Source organism: Cetorhinus maximus, chromosome 22 (genome assembly GCF_964194155.1).
Source record: "Cetorhinus maximus chromosome 22, sCetMax3.hap1.1, whole genome shotgun sequence".
NCBI lineage: Eukaryota > Metazoa > Chordata > Chondrichthyes > Lamniformes > Cetorhinidae > Cetorhinus > Cetorhinus maximus.
In genome coordinates, this window is record NC_135900.1 from 52,613,274 (window position 1) to 52,639,927 (window position 26,654).

General features: G+C 40.1%; 1 protein-coding gene across 4 annotated transcripts in view; it reads left to right on the forward strand.

Annotated features, from left to right (window-relative positions):
- Nucleotides 1-26,654, forward strand: part of LOC144696698 (peroxisome proliferator-activated receptor alpha-like) — a 585,390-nt gene that overhangs the window by 465,238 nt on the left and 93,498 nt on the right. For 2 of the 4 annotated variants that reach the window (XR_013580228.1, XM_078568318.1), the window contains exon 1: nt 6,377-6,593. The exons of 1 other annotated variant lie outside the window; for it this stretch is intronic. The gene's annotated coding sequence lies outside the window, so the exon portion shown is untranslated. Of the gene's footprint in view, nt 1-6,142; nt 6,594-26,654 lie in introns of those variants that run through there. One more of the 4 variants, XM_078568316.1, reaches the window with a different exon arrangement.

Genomic DNA, 26,654 nt, shown 5'->3' on the forward strand with positions numbered 1-26,654 from the left:
CAACATTTGTAACACTAATATCAATTGGGCACTGTAAAACCTGGCCAGAAAATTGGCCAAAAATTCAACTAGGTGTCCATTTTGATAAAAGCAATAAATTCTTTCTTTATGTCTATATAAGGTCAATTAATTAGGAGTTAAAATAGAGGCAGGGAATTTCCAGGAATTGTCGCAGGCGGGATGGAAAATTTGATGGACCAGCCAAAGGTCTGTTGACTTCAGGCGAGAATATCCTGCCCAGAGGCTCTGCTCTTGAGGGGATAGCTGTTACAAGAAAGGAGATCTTTCTTTTGTTCGATCAGTTATGATAAAATTATTTTGATAGTGGAAGGCATGTTTAAAATGTTATTGGATATAGAAGTTTGTCAGATGAAAATGTTGTTTCTGATTATTATTCAAATTTGGAACAAGTTGGATATTAGGACAGACAAGCTAGCAGTTAAAATTTTTCATTGCATTCTTCACCAAGGTCTGAAGGATCATAACATTCTGTTCTCTTGATTGATGCAAGGTAATTCAGTTTGAAATAAAGAGGTTCCACAAGATAAATATCAGATATTAGCTTTGGTTCCAGTGAAGACATGCCAATCTCAATGGGTGATAGCGATTTACATATTTTATGTGTAACATATTTTTCTGAAAGATAAATGTTGAGATTGTGGAAGAAGGACTCTGGGGTTGAGCCATTCTTCACATCGGTTGGATAGACTCGGGCAAGTGGCTTGCTTCTCGCCTCCCTAAAAGACTTCCACCCTGCTGACCTATCAAAGACTCTCGATCATTTACAAGGCTCAAGTCAGAAGTACAATGGAATCCTCACCAACTGCCATGATGGGCACAGATACAGCAACACTCAGGATACATGACACCATCCAAGACAAAGTAGCAATTTCTAAGTCCCCACATTTTAATACTTAAGCAATGTTTGGGGAAGGTCTGAGGGATATTGTACAGCGGCAGAAAAGACCTGCTGATGTGACTTGAAGGGGCGTTAGCATTTTATATGTTTTGCAAGTGCAGTGTTTTGAAATTGTTTTTCATGGCATGTTATACATGGCAGACACTAGAGTCTAGAGAGGTGGGAGCTCTTCTCCCTTTACAGACATAAGTCCTATTAGTGATATGGTGGAAGGTGAAGCATAGGAGGATTTAGTTGAAGGGGAATCTTATTCAAAAGTCTGGATTGTGTGAGAAGAGGTATTGAAGGAGATAAATATAGGTTCTATGGTAAGCAGATCCTCTTCATATATATTGAAGAAATTTATTACATGTAAGAGGTTTCCAAGGTTAGTGTCTGTATAGCACAGCAACAACACACACTTTCACCTCCATTAACTGCATGTCATATTGGACACATGCTAAGCATTTGGGAATCCTTTAGTCTTTCTCTAAACAATCATGTTCACCACTTTACCAGCCTCTTAATGAATACAGGAAATGAAAGAGGTGAATGACTGGCCCCCCCCAACATGAAATCCCAACCCAGGTGGAAGAAATGATACTGCAAATCATTGACTACAATCCATAAAGGCCGACCTGCATCTCCAGGCTAGCAGTCATCATTGCTGCACTTTTCTTTTGGCCATGGATTTGTCACAATCTCAAGCATTGGGGTAGATTTTTAACTTGCTGCCTGGGTGTAAATCTGGGGTTGTGGATCAGCTGCCAATTATAGAAATTTCCGGATTTTCACTTTTATTGAAATTTCTATCTCTTATCAGATGTAGAGTCTAAGCCAATATTGATAGTTCACCTTTTAAATGTCATTAAACTATCATATTTTTCATAATATTATTGTGATTTATTGTAAAGTAGGTTTATGAGTGTGAGTGTGTATGGTTGTCTGTGTGATTTAATTGAATTGGAGTCAGATAGACTGCAAGGTTGAAATTATCAAAATAAGTTAGATGTAGAAGGCATTTTAAATGCCAATGAGTAAATATGAATAAAGGCAGCATGTAGGGTGTGAAGGAAATTTGAATTTTTAGATAAGTGAAGGGATTGTTTTGGTTTCAAAGGGATGATAGGATGTTTACAACTAACAAGGTAAGCAAGGTCAAATAGTATGTTTATTTTTCCCAAAGGTACTGACCATATTGGCAATATGAAAGATTTTTATGGGGAAAATAAATTTCCAAAGACATATAGAACAATGGAATTTACAGATTAAAGAGAGAGAAACATATATAAAGAAGGATGGAAGGCTATGTGGGGGCACATAAGATCTAAAAGGACCATGTAAAACAGCCTTGGGAAAAAGCCTCCAGTCACTTTTGCAGAAGTCTGCTGTGTCTAGCAACAAAAGTTGGAGAAAAGCCTTTGGAATTCCACTGTCAAGTGGGTGCTGTGGTAGACTTGCTGGATTGCCTATCTAAATTTAAAATCTATTTTGGACTGTTGCCTTAAAGAGGGTGTGTAGTTGTGAGTCAGGTTAATTAGGAATTTTGGGTTTTATTATAGTATTAAGTAACTGTAATCTTATGTAAGTGCTTGAAATCTTTTCTTTTATTAATAAATGTTTTAGTTTAATTTTTTAAATCTCTAAAGGTGTTGGTGGACTTAATTCTTCTGAATTCAGCGCACAAATCTTCTCGTAATAAATACAAATTGCAAAACCGCTGTGATAACATGGTCAAGTTTCCCTTGTGGATTTGGTCCGCCTGGTACACATTACCTGTCATATCATAATGTATATCTGTGTACTTTTCAGTCCTAAATCTCAAATAATTTAAGTGGATTCATCAAAACAATTCTCACCATTTGCTGGAATAAAGGGGAGAATGCTGGAATATTGAGCTGCATTTCAACATCAGAAAAGCAAATTTCATTGAAAGAGATGATTATATACAGCTCCTCGCTTCCAGAGAAAATGAAAAGAACCTCAACAGCTCAATTTTCATTTCCTTCTGAAAGGAAAGCCCTTGAGATCATGTTGGTCCTAATTTTGGTGTTCTCACCTTCAGTGATTCCTGGCAAACATCCTAATATATTTTCATTGGGTCCTTGTACTTTTACAATATACTTTGTTTAAGATAACTCATTTAATTGATTTCAGAAATTATTTTGTTTCTGTCCAATATTATTTACTATTTTTCTGGAAACTAAAGTGTATTCACTTTATAAAATGATAGTGATGATTTAAATCAGAACTTATAAATTCCAAAACCTGTCCTTAGACTTTGACAGTCATTGGGAATGATGTGTTGCATCAAAAAAAGTCTCATTCAGTTTTGTATAGTAAGTAAAACTTGAACGATTCTTCTGCCTAATTTTGCCAATTAGGAGATTTCGAGTCTATCTAAATCCAAAGGCATGATATTCACTGAAATAAAATATGACCCAAGGCTATTGAAATTCAAGTGTGGTTTTGATTGAAATTGATTCGAGATATCCACAGACTCTGAAGAATTGCTTTGGTCTTTTCCATTTATTTTCATGTTATATATTCACATAAGCTGTATAATTTCCAAAGTTACAATATAGAGCAATGCATTTAAAAACATTTAGAAACAATAAAATACTTGGTTTTATGAAATTGTTTTTGTATGTTTCTCAGCTTAGCAATTTGTAAGAAAAGATCTTGTTTTCTGCCTTAATTACCTCACTGCTGATTGAAAATTTAACATATTGAATGACTGATTCAAGTGATGTATTGCCTGTCATTTTTGCTATGGTTGTCTAACAGGTGCTATATTACAAACACAAAGATCTAGTTCTCTGAACCAAAGAAAAATGTTTACAATGTATTTGAAAGGACAAACTCACAAGGCCAATTTATAAGACATTTAACATCTTGTAGTCACGTTTCTAGGATTCACAAAATAGTCAATTATGGAGGAATGAAAAAGTAGATGGTAAATATAAAATAGAAAGAAAGTGCACAACATTATCTGTGTTGTCCATTTGGTTTGAGTTAACCAAGAGAAAGTACTTCAATAAAGAGACCATTACTGAAAAATGCAATCATCAGCAATAACAAATGGGGCTGGAACAGTTTGGGCCAACAAATTATGGGTTTCACAGTGGAAAAATATATAACCTATGCTGGGAAACGTAATGTAGACTTTTCTGAAAGTAATAGGTAACAACCCCCCTCTGATAAAAAGCCTCAGACAAATGGATTGGTAGAGAAGTCTGATGACATGCTAACTTGCATGCTGTGCACATAGACTGAGTACAGTCCAAAGGACTGGGATGAAATGTTGCTGTTTATTGTTTGCCTACAGGGAGGCACTGCACAAATCCACAGGCTTCTCTTTCTGTTTGAACTGCTATACAAATGTTAAACATGCAATTCATGAAAACTGTCTAGAGAAATATGGTCAACAAAGACCAATTATGAAATGGAAAGCACCTACTCAGTGCTACATAGTATGACGGAACAGATAGCTAGGTAGATACAGGAGATGTTGTGTCTGGGTCATGTATGGCTGGCCAAAACCCATAGGTATCATCAGTGGTGCTAGTCCTTTAAAAGATTGAGGTTACAGGGAATGTTGATAAAGGTAATGCAGTGAACATGGATCTTTAAAACACATTTGATACAGTGCCACATAACAGGCTTGTCAGCGAAGTCAAAGTCCATGGAATAAAAGGAACAATGGCAGCATGGGTACAAAGTTGGCTGAGTGACAGGAAACAGAGTCATGATGAATGGTTGTTTTTTGGACTGGAGGAAGGTATATTATTGAGGTTCCCCAGGGGTTGGTGTTAGGATCACTGTTTTTCATGATCTAAGTTAATGACCTTAACTTGGGTGCACAGGGCACAATTTCAAAATTAGCAGATGACACAAAACTTGGAAGTATCATGAACTGTAAGGAGGATAATGAGAGACTTCAAGAGAACATAGGCTGGCGGAATGAGCAGACACATAGCAGTTGAAATTTAATGCAGAGAAGTATGAAGTGATATATTTTGGTAGGAAGAATAAAGAGAGGTAAGTCAAAATGAAGGATACAATTCTAAAAGGGGTGGCGGAGCAGAGGGACCTGGGGTATACGTGCACAAAACGCTGAAGGCATCAGCAGATTGAGAAAGAGGTTAACAAGGCAAATGGAATCCTGAGCTTTATAAATAGAGACCTAGAGTACAAAAACAAATAAGTTATGGTGAACCTTTGTAAAATGCTGGTTCAGCCTCACCAGGAGTACTGTGTCCAATTCTGGGCACCCCACTTTAGGAAGGACAAGAAGGCATCAGGCAGGGTCCATAAAAGATCGACAAAACTGGTTCCAGGGATGAAGGACACCAGTTAGTGGATAGATTGAAGAAGCTGGGGCTATTCTCCTTAGAGAAGGTTGAGGGGAGATTGATAGAAGCTTCCAAAATCGTGAGGGGTCTGGACAGAGTAGATAGGGAGAACCCATTCCCATTGGCAGAAGGGTTACCGATTTAGGGTGATTGGCAAAAGAACCAAAGGTGACATGATGGAATATTTTTTAATGCAGCGAGTGGTTAGGATCTGGAATACATTGCCTGGCAGTATGATGGGGGCAGATTCAATCGTGGCTTTCAAAAGGGAATTAGATATTTAGCTGAATAAAAAAGTGAAGGGCTATAGGGAAAAGGTAGGGGTGTTGGACTTAGTTGAGTTTCTCACGTAGATAGCTGGCATGGATAAGACAGGCCGAATAGCCTCCTCCTATGCTATAAGCATTCTATGCTTCTAAGAGAAAATCTGTTTTGTGTAGATTATCAAACAGAAAATGACAAAGGCTGACTACTACTATATGCCTTACATGCAGGCTATTCTTATAAAGCTAATGCCACTAAGTATCCGATTACTAGATCTGACAAAAAAGTTATTGTACCTGAACACACCCATAACCAGGAAACAGGTATGGGCAGTGCTTCGGTTCTGACTGAATACAAAGACCTAAATTTTCATCTTAGTCTAAAATGGCTTCATGATTTTACATACGCAGTACACATTTCGTAGCCCAATTTTGTTTTTCATCTTTTAAAGATAATGCCTCATGATATTCTCATAAGACTCGTTTCCATAGTAGAAATGGAACAAGGTCTAAACAAACTCATCCAACAGCTAACACACAGTGAAGGATCGGGTCAATGATTTAAACCCGAATGAATTAATTGTTAGCAATTAAGTTCTTAGCACAAGTTAACAGCACTTATTTAGAACAATTAACCCTTCTCGCCCTTTTCCTCGAGGAGGTGGCTTCGGATGATACATATCTACGCACCAGTCATCCTCTCTTGTTATACAATGTAATAAACTCATTCCTGCAGTTGATTTAAGACAGATTTTTAAAAAGGTGGCGAATCAGGCAGCTGTGGGAGGGTTAGCAAAGTAATGTGTAGAAACGCGTTTCAGTAGAAGTTTGCTCAATATGTATGTTTTTCTGTTTCAGTGACACGACCTTACCCCGTGTACACACTCACACTCCAAGTGACTCTTCATTGGCCCGAGTGCCTCTAGCTCCTCCTCCTGGCTTGCCACAGTGCGTCACTTCCGTCTGTCAGCCCCAAACCTGGCGGTTGTTGACGGAGTGTCGGTAAACACCTCGAGGCGGTCGCGAGCGGCTTCTAGAACCTGCCCGCAGCATTCCGAGAGCAACCGCCGAGCGGAGGTGAGAGGTCGGCACGAGGTCGGTTTATATCAATGGGAGTGCAGTAACTTCTGAGTTCCTTGGCACTGCAGGGGGACAGGCAGCCGCAGGCATGCACGGTTGTTAACAGTGTAAACTGAGTGCAAAGTGGTGTAGACGGCAAGCAGGTGATCGTTGGTTTTTCTTTTCCTTTCCCTCCTGCCGTGAACAGCTGAGAGCCAGGTCTGGGGAATCAGCCGGGGAGAGCGGGCCCTTGCTGCTAAATGTATCAGGCTGATCGGGACAGGACTTCGGACCCGACTTCCTGTCAAATGCTGGCATAACTCGTAATGTGACAACAGGGTTAATTTTGCTGCTGGCAGGTGCAATCCACGCCACGCCGGGTTTTACTACACTTGTGCTGTCCATGTTTGGAAACCAGTGAAACGTTTGCTCCATCCAGACTGATGTCATCCCAAAGACCCAGTGGCGCCTCCACTCGGGATGTGCCGCTTTCTTCCTCGATCTTTTAAAGGGTCAAGTAACCGAAAATAATAGTCAGAAAGACGCATTTTCCCCAATACTTCAGTTTTCTTTAATTTATTTAAACTCCGTGCTCGGGAGTTGTATAGCTTTCACACGCATTGCTTTAAACGGGGACTTTATAATAAATATATTTCTCATAATACTGTGACAACTTCATAGATGTGCCATTTATGTTGGTTGGTAGGCGAGATTTTGTTGGAACAGACACAATAACTAAATAGAGCAAATTTTCCTGACCGAGTTCATGTTTTCAAAATTTCACCCAGTTTCTGATCAGTAGCCGTGTTATTTTAGATGGCTAAAATCAGAAGGAAAATAGTTGTTGGACTATATATTATTTTTTACTAACAATATTAAAATTGAATCAAAAAGTTTCTTTCAAAGGCCAACACGAGTCAATTTTTGAGTCAGAAACTTAGAAAAATCGCTTGGGGCTAAAACAGCAGGTTCGTAGTCTGCACCTCTTGGAAATTAGAATGAGTGAATACAATTTTCATTGGCCTTATGAGTTGTGTGAAAAGTGAAGCATAACTTCTGAAAAGACTAGAATGAAACCATGTTAAGCAAAAACCTTTTTTGACTATAATTATTTTCAAGAATAACATAAAAATATTATCAAAATATGGGAATGAAAGACTGGAATAAAACTAGATTTAAATCTCTTCCAAAACCAAAAATAAGACTAAAAGACAAAGCATCAATTTTTAAAAAAAAATTAAAATGTATATGTATTGGGTGTTATCATCAAATTGTTAGTAACTTTTCTGCAAGGAAAGCATAGGAAAAGAGCACTTTTAATATTAGTCGTAGTAAAATTAATTACAAATGCATTGATTTTTAAAAATACTGGAGAAAGTCTGATGCTGATTTTATTTGGTGAGATCATAGTGATGATAAAGGGAAAAAAAACTTTCATTTATATCGTGTCTTTCATGACCACAGGACATCCCAAGGTAACTTTACAGCCAGTGAAGTGTAGTCACTGTTGTAATGGAGGGAACGTGGCAGTCAGTTTGCGTGCAGCAAATTTGCACAAACAACATTGTGACAATGACCAGGTAATCTGTATGTGATAGTGATTTGGGGATAAATATTGACCAGGCCACCCTGCTCTTCAAAGAGTGTGGGATCTTTTACGCTCCCCTGAGGGCAGTTGGGGCCTTGGTTTTAATGTTTTATCTGAATGACAGCACCTCTGACAGTGCAGCGTTTCCTCAGTACTGCACTGAAATGTCAGCCTTGATTTTTGTGCTTATGTACTGGAACTTGAAGCTATAACCTTTTGTTTCTCATGTGAGTACTACCAACTGTGTCATGGCTGACACTTATTATGTCTTATTAAAGAAACTTTTCCTCAATATAATTGCCAGTTCATGCCTCTGTCCTACAGTTGAGTAGTTAATTGCCATAGTTTAATTGTATTGTGTTGATTAGGAAAGCTTCAGATATGCTTCCCCTGATAGTTGTTGGTGGAATGATATTGCCGAATAAAACTGGACAATGAGCGAATTCTCAATAAAATAAACATTTTTTACTTCAGGTACCAACATTAACATTAGGGGACATTTAGGTGGAAAAGGCTTTAATCATTCTACTGAAATCAAAATATTGGCAATTTTACTTAAATTATTTCATACATGCTAATAAATATGGCTCATGTAGAAAACAACATTGAAAACTAGGCTTTTTATTTTTACACATTTTTCTCTTTAAAAAATGCTGATAAACATCATCTTTAATCCCATTTTTAGATTGATGAAATTAGATATAAACAATCTATGAAATAAAAATGTATGTGATGCTGAGACTTCACTGAAATATCATTTATTGAAAATGGCTAGATGTCTTTGAATTCATAGGTTGGAATAATATTTTTTATTATTTTTATAGGTAGGGAAAAATTTCAGAGAGCTTTATTTTAGGATAGATTTTGTGGTTCAGAGTGTTAATAGGTTGGGTTGAGTCTACAAATGGAAAATTGTGTGATCTGTAAATGGAAAGATAAATTAATTGTCTGGCTTGAAGTGGGGGCACTTTGGCTGTTTTGAATCGTATCTCTCAGCCAAAGATGGTGGCTCAAGAGAAGTTAAACGGGTTTCCTAATTTCCAGAACCTGCTCTGGCAGTCATCGTGGAGGAGGTGATTAGGAGGAGAGATGTGCTCTTTCCAGTGAACAGGAAAAGGTATCAAGATAAATAATCAGAGATGGTAGAACAGGTTAATCTGAGAGGCATTGCATTCTGCAAGAATTTCAATAATCTAATTTATAGTAGGATTCTGAGGAAGAGCAAGGTTCACCATTCCTGCCAGCTTCAGAGCTTTATGGGAGCTGATCGAGGAACACCTTGCTTGACTGATCTGTGTCTCTCTTCCCCCCCAGCATCAACTTACTCCTACCGTCAGACACAGTCCTTGCATTCTCTGTCTTCGACACAAGCATGGGGATTAACTTGCTTTATATAAATGCAACTTCTTGTATTGCCAATCACATGCAGTTCTGGTGTAGTTCGTACATGGCAGATTGTGATGTGAAGCTTGGATGTCTCGCGATGATTTTATACTGGAAAATGAGTTTTCATGGTTTAATTTCTCTCTCATTGTCCTATGCAGGAAGGCAAGTATTGATGAAATACATTATATTCAAAGCACTCCCCATCTATCCGTTTCTGTGCATTATATTCAAAATCTGCTTGCCCTTGCCCCCATTCTGATTCTGTTCCATTTGATTACTACACTTGGTCTGGAGTCTCTATATCAGCTTTGGTTCACTGAGTCAGAAGTCAAAGGTTCAAGCCTTACTCTAGCGGCTTGAGCACATAACGTAGGCAGATGCTGTGGTGGAGTAATGAGGGAGTGCTGTAATGTTAGAATTTTTTTTTAGATTTTACGTTAAACTGATTCCATGGCACCATTTTGAACTAGACCAGGGGATTCTTTCTGCTGTTTTGGCCAATATTTATCCCCCAACCAACATCACTAATACAGATGTGATAAAATTTATACCGCTTAAGGTGGTGGGAGCAGGTGAAGCAGTATAGAAGGCCAGTGGTAGGTGGGAGCAAAGGAGAGATTGATAAAGATGTCATAAGCAAAAGGACAAAGGGAGTGTTAATGGTAGTGGTAAGGGCTAAAAAGGTGCTGATAGTGGCATAAAGGTAAGAAAGCAGAATGTGATAATAATAGAACAGGAGTAAGCACAGGGGTCAGACCTGCTGAGTTTTTCCAGCATTCGCAGTATTTTGCTTTTATCTTTGTGAGTTCAACAACTTCAGACCATGAACTCTCTCCTCTATCTACACCCCTTTTTTATCCCTTCTTTCAAAGCCAATTTTTTCCATTTATTTTAATTTTTATTCATTTTTATTTTTATGCATTTATTCATTGTTTTATCCCCCCCCATTTTTATCCCATTTTCGATCCTTTTTCTCCACCCCACTCCCACAAGGGCTGCCTGTTACTTGTTTACGTTGTTCTTTTCAGAGTGCGTACCCCTGTTGTGCTATTATCGCATTCTGCTTTCTTATCTTTATGCCACTATTAGCACCTTTTTAGTCCTTACCGCTATCATTAACACTCCCTTTCTCCTTTTGTTCATGATATCTGTCAACCCCTCTTTCCCCGCCTATCACTGGCCTTCTATCCTGCATCACCTGCTCCACCCACATTAAGCAGTATAAATTTCATCACATTTCTACTTCTCTGTAGCTCTGAAGAAGGCTCATACAGACTCGAAATGTTAACTCTGCTTTTCTGTCCACAGATGCTGTCAGATCTGAGTTTTTCCAGCATTTTCTGTTTTTCTTTCAGGTTTCCAGCATCTGCAGTATTTTGCTTTTCACTAATGCAGATTCTCTGTTCATTATCATGTATTTGTTTGTGAGACCTTGTGCAAACTGATGCTATGTTTCCTACATTACAACAGTGACTACTCTTTAAGTTTACTTAAGTGATAAAAGCACTTTGGAATAGCCAGAGTAAATGAAAAGTGTTATACAAATGGAATTCTATCTTTTTCTTTCATACCACACAAATTTGATTATTAATATATTAAATGTATTGCATATAATGAGTGCATCCTACATATTTCACAGATTAATTCCTATCAACAAGTTTTGTGCAATACCAAGTATCACCCCTTTTTGCTACACTTTGAAACACCTGAATGATTTTTACAGCTTTTATCATATGGTTATTTCTCATTGGCCTATTTTGCCAGTAAGTAATTAGAAAACAATAATTCAACATTTGTGGAGATGTGTTAGAAACCACCAAACCAGTAATGCCATTCTAAGGACCATCTTGCTATCAGACCCTAGGAGCCTACAGTGAGGCAAATGCCATCAAACCCTAAGTATCTTGTTCATGGTGTTGCCAATCCACATGATATCCATCCCAAGGAACACCACCACCCCTACCCTAGTACTGCCTAATTCTCTCCAATGCAACCAAAGCCACCTCCTCAGCATTGCTAAACCCCATGACCCCAGCTTCAGTAGTGCTGTGTAACCCATCTGCAACCTGTATTTCTTGCATATCATCTTTTTAAGTATTCTCAGCTATAAAACAAAGTAAAGGATAAAGATTAATTACATTAGTAAAGGAATTGTGAATATATATTACACATATATATAAAATAGATGCCACTCGTACGAATATAAGAATAATCAAGGCCACTGATGTTCAGTTCTCACAGAAAAATGAACAAGCAGAGAAAGTGAACACAAACAGATAAAACACAGAATCCAATGTAATAAAACCAGACTTCCAATTAGTTGCCATAAATCGATGGCCCTGATATATTGTGCATTACATGGCATAACATCTATATTTTCATAGAATAATATATCTTTGTAATATGCAATACAAGTTAAATCTGCTGAGGAGTCGGAACATCCCTTATTCATGGGCTGTGCATGCCTGTCCGATAGTTTCAGGATAGGGGGTGGAATCTTTCCAACTTTTCCTCAGGCAATGGTGGGACAATTTTTAGGTTTGGAACCCAACCCTTTTATATGTGCTCTTTGCAGTTGCTCTTTACCAGAGCAATTCAATGATAAGCCTGCCACTGGGCTCCCCAGCCAACCAGAGAGGGATGGCAGAATGACGTACCCATCCTGTTAAAGGAAGGATTTACAATTAAAGGGACCATGGAATGTTTAAGGAAAGCTCACCAGCAGCAACACAGGAATGAAGAGTTGACATGGAAAGGCTGCCCCCAGGTGTCTCACTCTTGCCTGGAAGTCCTGCTGTGGGATTTGAGCTCTCCAGAGGACAGGAGGAAGAGGACAATCTCTCCGACCATGCATGCATGCTTGGAAGTGGCCGAGGAAGCCATCAGAATGAGTGTGATTCCTCTAACCTGGAGACAATGCACCAAGAGAATCTAGGAAGGCTCTCGAGGGCATAACAGGCAAACACCATAATTATTTAAGGTTTCTAGGACCTGCAGTCTGACTTGCCCAGCATTTTCCTGCATAACATGCCTCAGGTCAACGCAACTTGGAGCTTCACTTATTCCTTTCCTTGCAAGCACCTCAGATCCCCATAAGCATATCCAACACTCACTCACTCTCAGCCTATTGTCCTCATAGACCCATCCCTTATAGTCACCCGTCACAAATGATGTCCTTACCTCCTCTCCACATTAGGCTATTACACACACGCACCTCTCTGCCTTCTTGCAGGAGAAGAAAACGCACAATTTGGCGAGAGGCAGAGTCCTGCTGGGGAGTTGGTGGTCGATTGGGGCGGGCGATGGCCCTCCAGTGATGGGCAATTTGGCCATGGCAATGTGGGCCCACCTGGTCTGCTGGGAAGGAGGTCTTGTTGCAAGAGTCTGCAGATGTCAGCAGCGACTTGTCATGATAGCCTGAACATCCTGATGCACTGGTGCTCAGGCATGACGAGAGAGCTGATCCTTTGCCTGTAGACCCTGTTGTGGGGCGGTCATACCTCCCTCCAGATGGATCTCAGTATCCATTCCATTTGCCTTGTGATGGAAATCCAGCTGCTGCGTTTGAACCTCAGCAGAGGTGGAAAGGAGAGCTGCATAAGCTGCTCCCATGCTGTCATGAAGGCTGGTAACAGGGAAGTGCAGCTAAACATGAGTGATGTGCTATACAGCTGCAGTGCCTTCCAAGCAGATGGCAATCACCTGTCAAGCAGTGAAAGCATTCACCGAGGGTAGAAATGTTTTGAGCAGCAGTGTTTCAACGGCCATGATCAGTGGTGCCTATTCAAAGCCTTTCCAATTTGTCAGTTTCAACATCAACCTGTTACCAAGTGGCCTGCCATATCCCTCACTTTGTCACTACCATAATGCCAGGATTCAATGAAGAGTGCAAGAGAGCATGCCAGGAACAGGACCATACATACCTAAAAAATTAGGTGCCAACCTGATGAGGCTGCAACACACTTTCAGGCTTGGGCTGATGTGTGGCACGATTGCTCCTTGCCAGCTAAGTGTTCGGCAATGACCATCTTAAACAAGCGAGAATCTAACAATCTCTCCTTGACATTTGACAGCATTACCATCGCTAAATACTTCACCATCAACATCCTGGGGATTACCATTGACCAGAAATTTAACTGGACTAACCACTGTGGCTACAAGAGTAGGTCAGAGGCTGGGGATTCTGCGATGAATAATGCACCTCCTGACTCCCACCAAAACCTGGGGTCCACTACCTACAAGGCTCAAGTCAGAAGTGTGATGGAAAACTCTCCACCCTATTCTGCTGAATGAGGGCAGCTCCAATACTTAAGAAGCTTGACATCATCTAGGACAAAGCAGCCTGCTTGAGTGGCACCCCATCCACCACCTTAAATTTTCATTTCCTCCATCACTGCACAGTGGCAGCAGTGTGTACCATCTACCAGAGGCACTGCAGCAACTTGCCAAGGCTTGTTCGACAGCACCTTCCAAACCCGTGACCTCTACCACCTCAAAAGGACAAGGCAGAGGCATATGGGAACACCATGACCTGCAGGTTTCAATGTAAGTCAACAGCATTCTGACTTAGGGCTATATCGCTGTTCCTTCACTGTCGCTTGGTCAAAATCCTGAAACTCCCATTCTTATAGCACTTACACAAGATGAACTGCCGCGGGTCTAGAAGGTGGCTCACCACCACCTTCTCGAGAGCAATTAGGGCTAGGGAACAAATGTTGGCCTTGCTCACATCCCATGAAAGAATTTTTTTAAAAATAGCAAGATTTAGTTATTGATATTTTATCATCAGTTTCTTACTCCATCTAGTAGTTACTGATTGTGTTAAAATAATGATGGATGATGGAGTTTTAATGTGTAAAGAAAGTAAACTTTTACCTTGATGTGTACAAGATTGCAAGGAAAAAAAGGCAGCTCGGTTTTAATTGAATTAGATGTTAATTCTTTTTATTTGTCACAAAATCTGCAATAATGTTAATAAGCTTAACAAATTGAAACACTTTCAGGTGCTGCAATTGAATAGTTAACTTCATTATTGTTTAGGCTTGTTAATATATTTCAGTCTTGTTATCTTGGAATTAATAAACTTTCCAAATGCCAATGTTTTATAAGAATCACAGTTTTGAGCCCAGATCAAATTGCTGTTGCTAAATTGTCACTTTTTCGTGTTCTAAGTGTAAAGGTACCTAAAGAATGAAGGCATGTAAAACTTGATTTAATTGTGGGCCTGTTCAACATTCTGGGCTTGGTGTGGACCATATTCAACAAAAAGTTATTTGAACACATCGGATAGAAATTGGTATGCGTTTTGCCTGTTTTTCTTGGGAATAAAACAAGCTAGGCACAATATCCTGGACCTGCATCTAATCTGTGCCAGCAGTTTGATCACTGCCATTTTGATCCCCAAATATTTTGAAGCTGTGTGAAATCAGCATTGGATAAATTTAAGTGAGCAAAGAAGAGTACTGTGCCTGTTTCAGGACCCATCTGCAAAATTCATGATAAACCAGGTGGAGCATGTGTAGTGCAAACTCTGACTAATTTTTCCAGTTATTAATTAAATAGTGGATCTTAAAAGGTACTCTGGAGGGTGCTGAATAAATTGTAAGGAAAGTTTGTTTTACTTCCCCTTCTGGCTCGAACCTAGTCCTCCTCCACCTCATTACTCCATGTATTGGACGTTGTGATGTAAAATTGATGAGAGTATCTTCCACAACACTCTAAAAATCCTCAGTCTTTGTACTCTTGTTCCCATATGCTCACCAGTGAAAACAATTTTTCTAATACTATTAATAGTAGTGGACTGATAGTAAGGTGCCCAAGCTTCACTCATCCCTTTTACTGGCTACTTCTCTCTTGATGTCACTGCCCGGTCACCATGTTGTGTTGCTACTGGCCCTGACTCTATAGAAAATACTGGACCCAATGCCCACCCCACCCCATTCCCAATCATTCTGAACTTCAAGACCCCAGTTTCCCCCTCTCCTCAGCCCAGCCTCACATACCCAATCACCATTTGCCTAGTCTCCTCCTTAATTGACCCCTATTTTCCATAGTCTCCATTTCTCCCCCAATTCTCCTCTTTCCCTCTCTTCTCTTATCCCAGTACCCAATTTCCTGCCAGTACCAATCATCTGGTCTCCCACTAGCCGAGCAGTCTAAATCTCAGTCCCCCTCCCATAATCTCAATCTCCCTCTATCATTCTGCACCTCACCACTCCCTGCATTTAATGAATGGAGACTGGGCTGCATGTTACGTCAGAACACTAATGTGCAGGATCATAAAGTGATCAAGAATTCATGGATAGCCGTCCAGCAAGTACTTGGAAGTGGGATGTACAGTTGATGTTCTGTTTTGTTCCCAAATTTAAATATGTTGATCTAGAGAGGCGCTTAAGTAGAGAAATAGTGTCATATCCAGACTGTGCACAACATTAGCAAAAGCCAAGAAACAGATTGCATTCCTTCAATGTCTCTGCCCTGAATCACCATAATCAAAGCTTGTGTTGTAATTGGGTGGCCTCTTGAAATAATGGAATAAAATAAAGAAGTTTTCTTTCAAATAAGAATAATAAAAGTAAGGAAATTAATAGTTTTTTGACAGCTAAAGTTTCAAGTGCATTTGAGAAGCGATGAAGCACACTGGAAGTTATAATCTATAAAATTCAATTAGAAAGCACCAACCTTTTCCTCGTCCTTGGAAACACTGATAAGTTAAGGCTGTGTGCCCTAGAATCTTATCAGCTGCCAAACATCCAAGAAGTATCCATTTTTCCATGGTCATTTAGCCATGTCATCAAAAATATAAGATTTTATCTCAGGGATTTAGTCGCTAGTGCAAGAATCTCCTCTTCAATCTTTTCCTGGCAAGCAGGAAAATGCCTGTCTGTTGTTTTGACATGTCTCAGGATATGCCATTTACATATCTACCTGTACCCGGACAGTTGCCCTGTAAGATCACTACACTTGAGTGCCCATTCAGCAGGCATTTTCAACATTCTAGGATTTCTCCTCAACTGTGAGAAGATTTAGCTTGAGTGTTTGCAGGGCATGACATTTGTTGACTCCTTTTACAAACAGCACTGGAAAGATTTTTCTGTCCCAGATTTGCATTCCTCCCTTTCCGACTTGGCGCCCTACTTCAAGGGGATTTCGTGGTTTCAATAGGTGTGTTCTGTTTTGTTCTGTCTGGTAGTGACAGCCGTATTAGTAGTCTCTAGTGAGGGGCATTTTATAAGGTTGCTCAAATAGAACCTGGTACAATAGTGGTCTCTCAAATTGCCTTTGTCCTAACAGGTCAGGTTCTGTAGTATACTCAATCCCTTCTCCCTTGGCTGACCCGTTTGAGAGACACATTGCTTTCAGCCTTTGGAACACATCTCTTAAATCAGTGGATTAAGGACCAGTGGAATCCACAGGAATCCAGCTGCTGAATGTAATTGCTGAATTGCAGGGCAACATTCTAGGCACAACATTTGACTGCCTCCAACTGCAACAGTGAATGACCCATTCTTTGGTTACTACTGCTCCTGAAGAGCTATTAAGTTAAGGGTTGCTTGTCATTTGCTTGGAAACACACATTTCCGCGTACATTTCCTATCATCCCAATGTCCTCGATGGATTGGGATGGAAGGGGTGAAGATATTTAGATAACTCTGTATTAACCTCAAGCTACAGTTGTCAACATTGAGAAGTTGAACACCATCCTGTTAAATTCACTACATCACAGGAAAGACCTCCTTTTCCCACTGGGAAAATGGTTATATTCCCCAAACAGTTTCAACATCTGGTTGCTGCCCTAATTGTTGAAACGGGATGGTTTCCAGAACAAACTTTGGTCATTGACATACTCATGGTTTCGTTCTGCCTGTTGATTTGTCAGGTGGATTCTGCAGCGACTTATAAAAACAGGTATGGGATGAACATGGAGGATGGTAGAACTGGGAGAGCTGATACGATGCCAGTTTTATTCTAGGCTGCCATTCTGCTGCCTTAAATTTGTGCACTAAGGGTTTGTGTCCATCTGGTGTCTTTGCCCTCATATGGCTCCAGGTTTGATACAAAATATTTAACTTTCCAATTCTGCAGCTTTTGTAGCCCATTTGCAATATTTCTCTTATATGCCCATTTCAAATGGGATTGAGGGATGCTCCACGTATGGGGAATTTCTTAAATTGTCGCAGGCTTTGTATGTTTTGGTTTTTGTTGCATTACTGTATTTTTATCAGAGGCTTTCTCTGTATTTATATTTTATTGTATGTGTTTAAAGTTCATTTTGACAAGTTTTCTTGACCCCTGCACTAAGTTTGTTTTCAAATTGTCTCAAGCCCAGTACTTCATAATTGGAAAGTTGTAAGTTTAAAAAAAACAGTCCCGCCAAGGATGGTAAATACCAAATTGGCGCACCCACCTGTTGCAGTTTGCTCTGTGTCCGAAAGAAGCCAGTTGTAAATTTTTTTGTCTTCTACGTCGACCAGCAAATAAAGCATGCAACATAAGAATGACCCTGTCCTGGTTGGCAATGTTACTATGGTTAAAAACTTCTATCTCATTCTCAGTTAGCATTGTAATATCAGCTAATGTGCTGCTATAACAGATGACTGCATTGGTTAGCCTGGCCATCACTTTATTCTCCTTTCCCAATAACATGACATGGCTGTCACAGCAATTCTGCATTTGCCAAGATCAGAGGTTATTGATGACTGTCATGCTTCCAACTTGCCCGATCCATCGAATCACACTGGGTAACAGTAATTCAGCATGTTTGTGTTAATAATACCTACTTCTGATCCTTATGTTCCAAACTGTGTGCAAATGAAGGATATATTTGCATGAAATACTAAAAATTTAGATCAATGATGATTGAAGTTTGAGAGTGGAGTCTTGCAAAGGGGCAATTGTAGTGGATTACACTGTAGCTCACTTTAGAGAGTATATATATGTGTGTGTGAATATATATGTATATGTGTATATATAATATGTGTGTGTGTGTGTGTGTGTATCTGGCCTGATGCCAATCTCCTCCAGTACATATATAAATAGTGTGTGTATATGGCCTGATGCCAATCTTCTCCAGTACATATATAAATAGTGTGTGTATATGGCCTGATGCCAATCTCCTCCAGACCTGTTCTTTTCTTTTTTATTCTCCTTTCACCGGGCCCCAGTCTGCTTCTCCATTTCTGTACACAGTCATTGTACCATGTGGAACAAGCAAGGGTACATTAAAATCAAAATTTCTGCTCTCTGAGCATTGATGGGACCTCTTATACATAGGTTATGAATATTTTTCAGACGTTTGACTAGGAAATTGGGTGGGGTCACTTAGAGGTGGGTCATCTCAAATGTAAGTATGTGCAGTAAGTCTCAAATTTAATCAGATTATGGAATAAACATTGCTAAAGTTATATTTGATAATGAATTACAGTGACAGACCAGATTCATCCCAAATCAGCTGAAACCTGACCTTTATTTGCACTGCAAATAGCCAAGTATTTTTGTGTTGAATTAATACCAACGTAATTTAAATACAGTATCAATTGTTATGTGATTTTTGTCACTCTTTCCACTTATTGCTTTGTTTTCCTTACCAACCAAACCTACATTGCAACCCTAATGTATCTCTTGTGTTTTCTCCATAATTTCTTACCGCTCACTTTTCCAGTCATAAGTACTATGTGTGTTTTCACAAAATAAGATTTAAAAAGTAAAAAATTATGGAGGTGCCAATGAATACAAACAGACAGCTGTACTCTGCATGCATTCATAAATGCTGTTGTTAAGTCTAGAATATAATACCAGATTTCAGTATCCAACAGATATTTGAAGCAAGGAGTCCAGACAGTGTTGTGTTAAACCAGTCAACCATTAACAAATTGTACACAGTAAGCTTCCTAAATTAGAGTTTGCCCTCAATGAACTGAAAGGACTGTTCCCATGTTGCAGTCCTTTGACATTCAGTATCATTGCAGAATTTTGGCCTGCTCCTTACCAACCCCCACTTGTTTATCTGAATGAACCTGTTCACTCTTATCAATTTGAATAAACCCATTCACCCTGACATCATACTCATAACTATTTTGAGTACTGCAAGTTATTAACAACCTTCAGAATATTTAAAATCTGCAATAAATACATCAGATGATATAATACATTCTTTACTCAAAATATTAGAGCGTGAGTGGACCAAAACTAGTGTGTGGAGACTGCCACCTAGAAATTTGATGGTACCATGTCTTTTTTGTGTCCCCCAGATGTAAACTTCTCCATGGAGATTATCAGAGCTAGTCGGTGTTTGAGTAACATGTTTTTTTCCTGGGTTGGGATTGATCCAGCCAGTCCTTCAAACCTTCAGTACTGGAGAGCAGTGCTGCTTCTGGAAGCTACAGCAAAAATTCTTTTTGAGGACAGTATTAAGTTTGAATGGTGGTTTAGCCAAAGAATTTAATTAAATCCTCTGAATCAGACTTCAATGTTCTACTTCTCCGGCTAATGGAGGATCTTCAATTCATAGTCTTAATAGTTAACTTTTTATTTAACATTTATTAATTGAAATTGTTTTTCTTCCTGCACTTTCATTAAGTTTAAATCCAGAAAATCAAATGCAGAAGATGGGGGAAGGAAGATACAGAAAAATTATGCATTTGTCATTTCATCCTGCACCCTGCATGCCTTTGTTGTCTTTTCAGTTAATTTTCATACATTAGTCTTTATTACCATTTGTGCTACCAGGATGAGTAAGAAAAAAGTCCTAAAGCAGTTCATGGGTCTGAAGGACATATTGTTGACAGTTTTTTAATGAAATTAGAACTAAGCAAATTAACATCGTATGGACACTAGTCATTTTAAAGTAGACTTTTCGGCCATTGCATTGCAACTTATTTTATGCATGTGATACACAATCTTATTTATAATAGAAATAGCAAATAATCTGTTGAGCAGTTTTTCAGCTTGCAAATTCCATTGCCTTTTGCATCATAGGTGCAATTTCCAAATGTGCACCACCATTAAAAGAATGGCTGAAAAATAACAAATAATGCGGCTGTGACTTCCCATTATGTCTGGCTGGTGTGATGTTCCTGCTGCTGTTACTATAAGTTGGTAAAGTTGGTGTGCTGTAAGGGAATGTCCTTTCCTGTGGCTGCAGGAATTCGTGGTGTAGCCCTATACTAAAGAAACTAATTGTCCAAAGTTTGTTTAGAGATGAGAATACATTATTCTTTTGTACTTGCATTATAGTAAAAATCCCCTTTTTAGATAATTGTAATTCTTTCTAAATAATTTTATTTTTGGAAATCCTATACATTATACTTTCTCCTTTTGTTGCTTTGGTCAGGGAATTATATTTTTGATATGCTGTTACTTCGAATACAGACCAGCAGAAACTGAACAAAGTTGCTTTTGCATTTAAGATAATGATAACTCCATTTTAAAGCCAGAGTCAAATTACAGCTTTTGGCCATGAGTCAAATTTATTTCTATAAATCAAGAATGTGTGCCTGCATATCTACTCACGAGCCTATTACAGTATGAGTTAGCAAGATTTCTGTGTTGATGTTTGGTACCAGCTAGTGAGTGGCAGTTGCCCAAATTCTAGTACTGCAGCTTTTTCAAAGTAAATTGAAAAAGATGAATTTTACATTCAGGAAATAAAAATCTAACCTAAAGTAAATGGGAAAAACTGTACTTTAGTAATGAAGTTACAGCATGATTTTTCTGATTAAATGTATCGGGATCTAGGTCATTAAAAAAAATTTACAGTGAAGTGTAGCAACTTCCCATGCGTCATATTGGTAGTGTATCTTACTAATTTGCATTTTTCTCTTTGGTTCTCATGATGTAATATTTGTTTAAGGAATTGAATTGTGTAGGTATATATCTTTACTTTGAGTATTTTGAGCATTTAGAAGCAGGATCAATATACTTAAATGCAATGTTTAAAGCAAGTGCATTCATGCAATTTGGGAGATGTCTGAAACAATGGAGATACCATTACTTTGGGTGTATTTACAGGTCACCTAGTGGGAAGATATAGAGGAACAAATTTGCAATGAAATTGCATAGAGATGCAAGAATTATAAAGTAATTACAAGTTATAGTCTGTATTGGGATAATTAATGTGTAAAGTAGAGAGAGGCAGGAATTTCTAGAGCGATTTCAGGAGAATTTTCTAAATCAATGTGTTTCTAGTCCAACAAGGAAGGAAGCACTGCTGGAGCTGGTTCTGGGGAATGAGGTGGGTCAGCTGTCAGTCAGGGAACATTTAGGAGATAGTAATTATAGCATCATAAGGTTTAGGTTAGCAATGGAAAAGGACAAGGAGCTATCAGTTGAAAATAATTAATTGGTGAAGGGTCAATATCAATGGGACGAAAAACAATTTGGCCCAGATAAATTGGAGTCAAAGATAGGCAGACAAAACTGTAATGGAATAATGGGCTGCCTTTAAAGAGGAGGTGGTTCAGGTACAATTAAGGAATGTTCCGATGCAAGAGAAAGGCCAGGCAAACAAATTCATAGCTCCTTGGATGACAAAAGTGATAAAGATTAAGATGAAACAGAAAAAGGATGCATATGACTGATGTCAGGTGGATAAAATAATTGAGAACCAGGCTTAATATAGAAGATTTGGCATATTTTCCTGACATAGAACCATAGAAAAGTTACAGCACAGAAGGAGGCCATTCAGCCTATCTTGTCCATGCCAGCCCAAGAACACCAAGGTGCCCTTTCTAATCCCACCTTCCTGCACCCGGCCCATAGCCCTACATCTTACAGCACTTTAGGTGCAGATCCAGGTACTTTAAGAGTTTAAAGTTTCTGCCTCTACTACCAACATGGGCAGCGAATTCCAGACACCCACTACCCTCTGCGTAAAAAAGTTCTTCCTCATGTCCCCCCTACACCTTCTGCCACTTATCTTGAATCTATGTCCCCTGGTTCTAGAATTCTCCACCAAGGGAAACAATTTTATCCTGTCCACTCTATCTATTCCCCTCATAATTTTGTACACCTCACCATTCTTAACTGTGACTTCTATGGTTCATACTCGGCTAATAAACTGTCTTTCTCACTAGCCTCATACAATTTATACCCATGTGTGATTGATTGAAGTTGTTGAAGTATGTCACATCACAATGATTCTGGTAAGATGACCTGCTTGCCTTTGAAGATGACTCTGGGATATGCCTAGCCCTTCCCAATAAACCCAGAGCTGCCTCACGTGTTCGTAGACATCCTAAATGGAGTCTAGCCATCCTTCTATAATCGTTTCCCAGAGTTCCTGAAGCATAGAGTCTTTCATTGTCTCCTTCTGTAGTTGCTGACACGTGTTGTGCAAAATTGAGCAGGTTAATTATTTATTCGTTCATGGGATGTGGGCATTGCTGGCTAAGCCAGCATTTATTGCCCATCCCTAATTGCCTTTCTTCAGAGGGCATTTAAGAGTCAACCAAATTGCTGTGGGTCTGGAGTGACATGAAAGCCAGATCAGGTAAGGATGGCAGATTTCCTTCCCTAAGGGACATTAGTGAACCAGATGGGTTTTTACAACTATTGGCAATTGTCAAAGATAGGCAGACAACACTGTAATGGAACAATGGGCTGCCTTTAAAGAGGAGATGATTCAGGTACATTCCATTGGTTTCATGGTCATCATCAGACTTTTAACTCCAGATTTTTATTGAATTCAAATTTCACTATCTGCAGCAGTGGGATTCGAACCCACGTTCCCAGAACGTTACCCTGGGTCTCTGGAATACTAGTTCAGTGAGAATACCACTATACCACTGCCTCTCAATGTGTAGAACGTCTTCCAAGTTCAATGTCAATCAAGTCGACCTGATCTAGGGACACATCTGCAATCTTTGCTAGGTTGGGAACCTGCTGAGTATATTGGATGTGACCATCAAATTACCAGGATTATACTGAACCTCGTAGTTGTAGCCCTGTATCTTTACTAGTAGATATTGCAGCCTCGGCAATGTGCTAGGTACTGATTTCCCTCGAATCATCTCTAGCAGGAATGTGGTCAGATTCCACCACCAATTGCTTGCTGAACAAGTAGGTGTGAAAACGCATAATTCCAAACATCAAGGCTAATATCTCCCGCTCAAAGTTAGAATACCTGGACTGCACCGCAGATAGGGATTTTGAAGTGAATGCATGGGTTTACTTTTCTGTAATATTGATGCTCCTAAGCCTTTTTGGGATGCATCCACTGCTAGATTAGTTACTCTGGGATCATAAAATTGCAATGATGATGCTTCTGACAAACTCCTTTACTTCCTCAGAGATGTTTGTGGTCTTCCTGCCACAGGAAGGGCACCTCCTTTTTCAACAATTCTCATAAAGATGACAATATTTGTGCGAAATTTTGAATGTAAGGAGACAAAAAGTTGAAGAGCATTGTTGAAGATCCTCCTGACCATGGGGTGTTGATATTGCATGGATATCCTCTAATTTGTTCGGACCAGTATGGATACCAGCACTCAAATAAATGGACCTAAAGAAATTCATTTTGCACATTAAATACCAGTCCTTTACATGCCGCTTGTATCAGCCAATGTAAATTCTGATCATGTTTCTGTTTTGTCCTTCCCATGATGGCTGTATCACATGCAATCCATCTGCATCCTGGCATTGTACATGTAATGCAATCCATGTGCGCCTGAAATATCATGGCTAATGGATAGCCCAAAAGTAAGGCATTGGAAGCAATAACGTTCAATTTTTTTTTGTTTATTCACTTTTTACGGGATATGGGCATCGCTGGTTAGGCCAGCATTTATTGCCCATCCCTAATTGCCCTTGAGAAGATGGTGGTGAGCTGCCTTCCTTAACAGCTGCAGTCCCTATGGTGTAGGTCACCCACAGTGCTGTTAGGAGGGGAGTTCCAGGATTTTGACCCAGCATCAGTGAAGGAATGGCATTATATTTCCAAGACAAGATGGCGAGTGGCTTGGAGGGGAACTTACGGGTGGTGGTGTTCCTGTGCATGTGCTGCCCTTGTCCTTCTAAGTGGTAGTGGTCGTGGGGTTGGGAGGTGCTGCCGAAGGAGCCTTGCTGAGTCTCTGCAGTGCATCTTGTCAATGGAACACACTGCTGCCACTGTTCGTCGGTGATGGAGGGAGTGAATGTTTATGGAACGAGTGCCAATCAAGCAGACTACTCTGCCCTGGATGGTGTAAAGCTGCTTGAGTTTTGTTGGAGCTGCACTCAGCCAGGCAAGTGGAAAGTATTCCATCACACTCCTGACTTGTGCCTTGTAGATGGTGGACAGGCTTTGGGGAGTCGGGAGGTGAGTTACTCGCCGCAAAATTCCTAGCCTCTGACCTGCTCTTGCAGTCGCAGTGTTTATGTGGCTAGTCCAGTTCAGTTTCTGGTCAATGATAACTGCCCAGGATGTTGATAGTGGGGGATTCAGCAATGGTAATACCATTGAATGTCAAGGGGCGATGGTTAGATTCTCTCTTGTTGGAGATGGTAATTGCCTGGCACTTGTGTGGCGTGAATGTTACTTGCCACTTGTCAGCCCAAGCCTGGATATTGTCCAGGTCTTGCTGCGTTCAGTATCTGAGCAGTCGCGAATGGTGCTGAACATTGTGCAATCATTAGCAAACACCCCCACTTCTGACCTTATGATGGAAAGAAGGCCATTGATGAAGTGCCTGAAGATGGTTGGGCCCAGGACACTACCTTGAAGAACACTGGCTGTGATGCCCTGGAACTGAGATGGTTGACCTCCAACAACCATAGCTGTCTTCCTTTTGAGCTAGATATGATTCCAACCAGTGGAGAGTTTTCCCCCGATTCCGATTGACTCCAGTTTTGCTAGGGCTCCTTGATGCCACGCTCAGTCAAATGCTGCCTTGATGTCAAGAGCGGTCAGTCGCCTCACCTCTGGAGTTCAGCTCTTTTGTCCATGTTTAAACCAAGGCTGAATGAGGTCAGAAGCTGAGTGACCCTAGTGGACCTCAAACTGAACATCAATGAGCAGTTATTGCTAAGCAAGTGCCACTTGATAGCACTGTGGATGACCCCTTCCGCCATTTTACTGATGATGGAGAGTAGACTGATGGGGTGGTAATTGGCCATGTTGAATTTATCCTGCTTTTTGTGTACAGGAAAACCTGTGCAATTTTCCACATAGCTGGGTAGCTGCTAGTGTTGTAACTGTATTGGAACAGCTTGGCTAGGGGCGTGGCGAGTTCTGGAGCACAAGTCTTCAGTACTATTGTCGGAAAATTGTCAGGGCCCATAGCCTTTTGCAGTATCCAGTGCCTTCAGCCATTTCTTGATATTACATTGAATGAATCAAATTGGCTGAAGACTGACATCTGTGTTGCTTGGGGCCCTCCAGAGGAGGTTGAGATGGATCATCCATTCGGCACTTCTAGCTGAAGATTGTTGCGAATGCTTCAGCCTTGTCTTTCGCACTGGTGCGCTTCCTCTATCATTGAGGATGAGGATATTTGTGGAGCCTCCTCCTCCAGTGAGTTGTTTAATTGTCCACCAGCATTCACAGTTGGAAGTAGCAGCACTGAAGAGCATAGATCTGATCCATTGGTTGTGGAATCACTTAGCTCTGTCTATCACTTGCTGCTTATGCTGTTTGGCATGCAAGTAGTCCGGTGTTATAGCTTCACCAGGTTGACACCTCCTGGTGCTGTTCCTGGCATGCCCTCTTGTACTCTTCATTGAGCCAGTGTTGATCGCCTGGCTTGGTCGTAATTGTAGAATGGGGTATATGCTGGACCATGAGATTACAGGTTGTGGTTGTGTACAATTCTGCTGCTGGCCCACAATGCCTCATGGATGCCCAGTCTTGAGTTGCTAGATCTGTTCAAAATCCATTCCATTTAGCAACACAATAGAGGGTATCCTCAGTGTGATGCCAGGACTTCATCTCCACAAGCAATGTGCGATGGTCACTCCTACCAATACTGTCATGGACAGGTGTATCTGCGGCAGGCTGGTTGGTGAGGATGAGGTCAAGTATGTTTTTCCCTCTTGTTGGTTCCCTCACCACCTGTCGCAGACTTAGTCTTGCAGTTTTGTCCTTTAGGACTTGGCCATCTCGCTCTGTGGTGGTGTTACCGGGCCACTCT